The sequence below is a fragment of the Suncus etruscus genome, chromosome 3 (assembly GCF_024139225.1).
Source record: "Suncus etruscus isolate mSunEtr1 chromosome 3, mSunEtr1.pri.cur, whole genome shotgun sequence".
NCBI lineage: Eukaryota > Metazoa > Chordata > Mammalia > Eulipotyphla > Soricidae > Suncus > Suncus etruscus.
In genome coordinates this window covers 162,665,738-162,673,108 of record NC_064850.1, presented here as the reverse complement: position 1 = coordinate 162,673,108, position 7,371 = coordinate 162,665,738, and the positions used below count along the sequence as shown (strand labels likewise).

The following is a 7,371-nucleotide window of genomic DNA, read 5'->3' as shown; positions in this document are numbered from 1 at the left end:
ATAAGTCCTGATACTATGCTCACATGCAGAAATGTTTTTTATGGGGTATTTAATTTATAAAAGTTCTGGACTACATTGGTAGATCAAAAAGATAATTCAAGATGAATAACTTATATTATTGCTATTATAAAAATATATGTTAATTACAAGTTTATAGTAGTTGAATCATATACTAGTTGACTGGATAGCTATGAAAAGTTTTCATGGTTTAATAGGGGACAAAGGTGATTATATTTTTACTTCACTGAGAAAATCTATTCCAAAATTTAAACAAAATAAAAAGAAAAAGGCTTTGGAGCAAAAGAGTGCTTTTAAATTGAGAACTGTCAAATTTTGAAAATTAGTGTTTAAGTAACAGGGTTACAATAGTGTTCAAGATTTGATGTTGATGGGAAAAGTTACTCAACACCTCTTCCAAAGAGGAATGTCACCTTTAGTTTAACAGTTATGCCCAATCTTTGCTCCGGTTTATTTGTTAATTGACAGTTAAGGTTCTAGTGCATAATAGAACCCATATGTTATAACATATAGCCTATATACTTCTATGATAACTGTTTATTTTTTAAAATCTTAATATATAATTTAGAAACAATATATAAATCAGGAATGAGCCTTAGAAATAAAGTTATCATGTGGCACATCCATCTCTAAAATCCTTTAATAAGTGCAAAGGTAAGTGCAAAAATATGTATGAGAATAAAAGAAAGAAGGTACTTATTATTTTCACTAGACTTTCTAAACATTGTTCCTCTTTCTGAAGTCTTAGAGTAAACCAAAGATGTTGGATAATAGAGATTCATTATCACAACTTCAAGGAAAGAAATTACTTTACTATAAATTCTAGGTAATTTGTCTTTTCAAGCTATCTAGTAATGTGTGTACACGATAAGTGAAAGAACCTTTTTCAAAATGGCTAGGAAACTTCCCTTCTTTTATTTTTCTTTATTTAACTGAAACTAGTGTAGATCTAGAATTTTAATTTTATTTGTTGACTCCCAAAGATATAGGAAAGGTCAACAATTCTATAGTTAGTAGCTGAGATAGCACGGCCATTTCTAGTGATCCGTTTCATTTAGACACACCTATACTATTTCTGCCATTATGAAAAGAGGCCTAAGTGAAATTTATGTGTAAGGGGGAAACTTGGACTATTGAATGAAATATAACTTAAAAACAATTATAATTTAGAAGTTTCTTTAACAATAATTATGTTCTTCTTATCATTAAAGAGAAAGGACTTTTCATGCTAACATTTTTTCTAAGCAGAGAGATGGCAAATCATTTCTCTATTATTTATTTATTCTTCATAGAGGATGTGAATTGTTGTTATAGGAAGCAATTATCGAAAGTTAATTAATTCTTAAATTACACAATTCAGAAACTCATAAGACGAATAATAAGTAAGCTATAGTAACTTTTGCAAAATCTAATAACTGATTTATTTGAAATTTTAATAAATTGTTACAAAGTATATCATCTTTAAGCCTGTTTATTATAATCAATTAAAAGGAAGATATTCAGCCTAAAAAATCCTAAACACAAAAGCTAGAAAGGTAAAATTAACATTTTTAAGATTACTGGAATAAAAAACTCACAGATTAAAGTAAAAACAATTTAAATAAATTATAACTTTTCCACATTTGTAAATGAAAAAAGTTATTACTGACTTTATGACATTTTTCTTTAAGATTGTCAGAATTTAAATAGAAAAGAGACAACAAAATACTTTATAAATAAGATTAAGTTTTTCTATAGACTACTATATTTTATATATAAATTCTAAGATGTTATAGGCTCATTAAAAATGAACCACAGGATTGAAAATATATAAATTAAATCTTTTAAAACCACAGCCCTTTTTTGGTCAATGTAAACTACTCTTTCTGTGGCTAGAAATTAAAAATATATATAACATTTTATATTTTTCTTGTTGTTTTATTTTAACTACAGTAAAGAAGTTTTTTCTGAGTGTAAAATATTTATTTATTTGTTTACTTATTTATTTATTTTTATTGTGACTGAAGTTCATTACACAAAATTATTTATGATACATAGTGACAATGAATGAAGGCCATTCCCACCACCAATGTTATCCTCCCTCCACTCTTGTTCCCAGCATGTCTCCCACATCTCCCTCCTTTACCCCCCAGAATCCTAGTACAAATGGTCTCTGCCTTACAGCTTGTTATAGGTTGGGTATCTATTTTGTTTGGTGTTCCAGTCTGGTCATTTTTTTTATTTACACTACATGTTCATATGACTGGTCCTGGTATCATTCTTTTCCCCCCTCAATTTATGAGGCTGAATGATTCAAATTATGCTATTCTGTTGGAGGTTAAAAGGTTAAGGAAAAGAGCAGAAAAAATTTAGTATCAACTACTAAAAAAAAATCACTGAATAATGTCCACAAAATTGGAAAAGAAAGAAAAAAGTGGAAGAAAAAGGAGAAGGAAAATAATATCAAAAATCAAACAAAAAATAAAACAAAACAACACCAGAAAAAGTGCTGCAGTGGCAGGGTTTGTGTTACCCCACTTTTTTTTTCTTTTTGTATAGGCACAGCAAGTATTGGGGAAGGAAGGAAATTTCCATGGCCTAAGAGATTCAGGATTTCTCCACTCTTGAAGCATATTGTCATGGGAACAACTTCTGGCTCCATACCTTCTCATTGCCATATCCCAGTTTTTTTTTTTTTTTTTTTTTTTTTGTGGTGTCAGGAACCTTTCTTTTCTGTTGTGGATGAGAAAATAAGGCCACTATAACAAGCAAACTTGGTATTTGCGCAGGTCCTAGCACAGGGCCTAGGATAGAGTCTTTAAGATTCTATAGGTACTGTTCCACCATTGTTGGTGTGCTCAGTTTTCTGTATCATGTGCTCCATGTTTTTGCTCGTTCCCTAAGCTGAAGACTAGAAAATTATGGTTCCAATGGTTCTGCTCAGTCTCTGTTGTCAGAATTGGGCCTCTGTACTAAGAAGACTTGATTTTTGTAAAAGACCTGGGCTATAGCCTAGGGTAGGGTTTTCCTTAATGGTCTCCAGGTAGGTTCTGTTCAGTCATAGTTGTCAAAGTCAGTTTTCTGTAGTTAGTGCTCTTATTTTTCATAGTTCAAAGGACGATACATCTTCTGATTTCCACTTAGGGTTAGGTGATGTGATAGGACCTCCTGGTCTTATGTCAAGTTGTCATATCCTCGCTGTCCTCGTTGTCATATTAACACTGGCACAAGTATATCTCCCAACGCAACTTAGTTGCTGGTGTTGTGGCATGGGTTTGTTTCAGTTCTACGTCTGGGATCTGAAATTTGAGAATGAACTAACACTGTCCAATCTCGTGGAGACTAAGTTGTATCCACATGACATATGTCCAATATGGGAGGCACCCTTATATAAAAAGTGTGAGTTCTTATCCTAGAAGATAAGATCTTGTGTCTGAGTCCATGTTTTCCCCTTATTTACTGTGCCTATACAAAAACATATGGTGTCCTTTTGTATTGCTGGTGCTATTCCAGGTAAGCTACACGTACAGTATCTGTGGTGTGGTCTGAGCTTTTATCCCAGGCAAGACGTTTTCTTGTTTTTTGACCAAGCAGCACCAAAACTGGTGAGGGTAAAGAAAATATGTATGTATAAAAGTAGAATATACAGATAAAATTGAGATATATAAAAAGAAGAAAATTGAGAAAAAAAGAAAAAAAAAGATATTTGAAAAAAGAAAGTGATTGGGGAGGCTATCTTTATGTTTAGGAATACATATCTTAAGATACATTATTATAAATGTATTAAGATAATGTAGGCAATATAGGCCTCTCAATTAGGTCTTCTGAGATATTCTTGTGGGGAGTGAAAGCCAAGGTACTTTTTCGTATCACAGACTTTGGTCTAGAGTTTAAGATATGATTTGTGGCATTTCAGAGTCCTATAGTGTCCTTGAGCTGGGGGTTTTGCTGCAGCTGAATCCGGTATCATGCAACCGTCCACTATTTGAAGAGGGTGAGAGGGGTCACAAGCTTGAGTCAGGAGGCTTATTGGTTGTGGTTTCTTGCTGAGACACAAGATGAGGGATCAAGAGGGTGTCGTTCATTGAGGAGCTGGATGGTGGTCTGTTGGGAAGGAGGTCGGTCTTGGTGCCTAGCGAGTTAAAAACTGAGGGTAAACAGGGTTAAATAAGGGGGAGATAACAAATCCAGATTGATATATGGAGGGGTAGAGAGGTCTCTGGGTGTGGAAAGGCAACATAGAAGAAGGGCTCTATACATTGTATAGATAAAATGTTTAAGGCTAAGGCTCGGTAGTCAGAAAGGACAACTGTATAGAAAGTAACATCTACTTAGACACTGACTTCAGAGATCTATTTGAGTGCTATCCTCCATACGTAGGATATTCCATTTCCTTACCTACAAATAGTCAAGAATTAGAATATTTTTGGACTATGTTAAAAAGGGCATATGTCACGCGGGCGCATTTGCACCCGCGCGCTTTTGAAAAAGGTTGAGATAAATCTGCTTTGGGTACTTGTCCGGGGGTTCTTAAGCTAGCTGTCCAGCCCAGCGCCCACCACATACCAGTGCAAGGGACCAACTCCTGGCGTAAGGAATCCCACCCGAACAGGGACTTGAACCCTGGACCCTCAGATTAAAAGTCTGATGCTCTACCGAATGAGCTATCCGGGCTCTATATAACATTTTATTTAAACACCATAATTACAAAGTTGTTTATGATTGGTTTCGGTCTTACAATGTACTCCACCCTTCATCCATGAACATTTTTTGACACCAAAGTCCCCTGTTTCCCTTTCTATCTTTTCCCTGCTTATTTCTGAGACAGGCATTTTACTCCTCTCTCCTTTTCTCTACTGTTCTCTCTTTCTCCCCTCTCTCTTTATGTTTTTCCCTTCAGGCATTGTAGTTTGCACTATTGTTAATGAAATGGTACTGTGCATATCAGTTTATCTCCTCTCAACTCCCAGTTCTTGTTCAGAGTGATCAGTTCCTTTTCATAGTGGGCCCTTCTCTACCCTAACTGCACTGCTGCACTATTTGTGGCAAGCTTTCTTGCATAGACTGGTCCTCTTGGCTCTCAAATCTATTGTCTCTGGATATTATTACCATACTATCTTTTTTTTCTTTGTTATACATGACTGGATATGAAGAATATTATGCTGAGTGAAATGAGTCAGAGGGAGAGGAACAAAGCGAATAATCTCACTCATTTGTGGGATATAAGAAATATATATATATATGTACATATATATATAAAACTTCTACAATCACATGAAAGCTCTCTGAAATGCAAAAACCTGAAATATTTTATTAAGTCAGAAAATTGGATTAAACTTTCTAAAAATTGCATTAAACTTTCTAAACTCTCTACCAAAATCAAGTAATCAATCAAATTTCTCTGCCATTTCAAGCATACATTCATATGTATTTCAAGTACCTTTTATACATTTATTTGTAATCATTCAATGATTTACTTGGAGTCATTAAAATTTAAAGAATTATTACTATGATTTGCAACTTGGAATTTTTTTGCTACATTTATCTCTCTAGAAAGCTGGTAGGGTATGATATATGATAGTAAAGAACATACATGCTGTGGGGATAAAGACAGTAGAGTGATTAGAATGCTTATCTTTTATGTGCCTTACCCACTTCCATTCCCAGCATCACATGGCAATATGGCCACTTATAGTCCTGGGGTGACCTCTTTCACCAGGGACAGAGAAGTAGCATCATATCTTTAGGTTATTGCATTGTATCACCTATCTGGTTGGCCAAGAATTGCTGTGGTGTTCACAGGTCTACACTTAAGAATACCCCCAAAGCAACATAAACTGGAGAATATCTTGGCTATGAGAAAGGACTGGTGACTGGAAACTTTTTGAACCAAAGCAACTTAATTTTTAAAATATGGCTTGACCTTGAGACCCACATTAGTTAGTTATATAATCTAGTACAAATTACTTTTTCATTCTGCATTTCAATTTCCTCACAAGTAAAATGGACATAATATTAGTAGTTATTGCCCAGATTTTAACATCAGATACTAATTATATCATATCACATATAATTATATTCATACATTTATAGAGAAAATACTTTAAAAAAATCTTTGGACTGGGGCCAAAGTGATAGCACAGTGGTAGGGAGTTTTCCCTGCACGTGCTGACCCAGGATGGACCTGGGTTCGATCCCAGGCATCCCATATGGCCCCCTGAACCAGAAGTAATTTCTGAGTGCATAGCCAGAAGTAACCCTTAAGTGTTAGCAGGTGTGGCCCAAAAAAACACTTTGGGGGCCAGATAAGTGGCGCAAAATATAGAGCCTCTGCCTTACATGCACTAGCCTAGGACGGACAGCAGTTCAATCCCCCGGCATCCCATATGGTCCCCCAAGCCAGGAGTGATTTCTGAGTGCATAGCCAGGAGTAACCCCTGAGCATCACCGGGTATGGCCAAAAAAAACAAAAAACAAACAAAAAAACAAAAACCCAACACTTTGGACTGTTGCAAATACTATAAAAGCGTTTTCTACTGCCATCTATTTATTTAAATTATTTTCTTTTATTCTTGTTAAGGTTTCTCTTTCTTTAAAGAAGTAAGGAGTGTTAGCAAAAGAATAGGAGATGAGTAATGTAGGAAAAGATGTGAAGATGTGAGGGATACAGCTGACTATGAGGTGTAGACGATAGTCTAATTCAGAAATTAGTCACTTTGTTGATCGCTAAATGAGTTCAGTTGAAACTGGTTTTGGTTTAAGGAACTAGGAGAAAAGCAGGCACAATTTTATTTTCTAGGTCAAATCTTATTTCTAATCAACTCCTCGATGAATTTGACTACCATATTTTCCAGCGTATAAGACGACCCCCTAATTTTGCAATTAAAACATAGGTTTAGGCCTATATTCGTTGTATCAGAGGAACATTCCTGTGCTGCATGTGCAGCATGTGTTCCTGTGCTCATGTGCCACAGTGAGCCAATCACAACAAGCAAAGGTTCAAAGGGTATATTGTAACAGACTTCCTCTCTGACTCTGGCCAATCTGAGCAGGCTTTTGACAGTGTAGATTCGGGTCCAGAACATCGTCTAATTTGCATGCATCAAAAACCTGCTTGGATTAGCTGAGTCAGAGAGGCGGTCCAAGCAGCCTGGCAGCGATTGGTGCAGAACACTGTCTCATTTGCATGCATCAAAAGCCTGCTTGCATTGGCTGAGTCAGAGAGGTGGTCCGAGCAGCCTGGCAGTGATTGGTGCAGAACATTGTCTCATTTGCATGCATCAAAAGCCTGCTAGGATTGGCTGAGTTAGAGAGGCAGTCCAAGCAGCCTGGCAGTGATTGGTGCAGGATCGAGTTGGAAAATTCGTTTTGTGG

At 35.7% G+C, this 7,371-nt stretch overlaps 1 non-coding gene across 1 annotated transcript; it reads right to left on the bottom strand.

The window, feature by feature from the left end:
- Positions 1 to 4,598: 4,598 nt before the first annotated feature.
- Positions 4,599 to 4,671, bottom strand: TRNAK-UUU (transfer RNA lysine (anticodon UUU)). Its single transcript has one exon. It is a non-coding gene; the product is annotated as a tRNA-Lys (tRNA).
- Between the last annotated feature and the right edge of the window lie 2,700 nt (positions 4,672 to 7,371).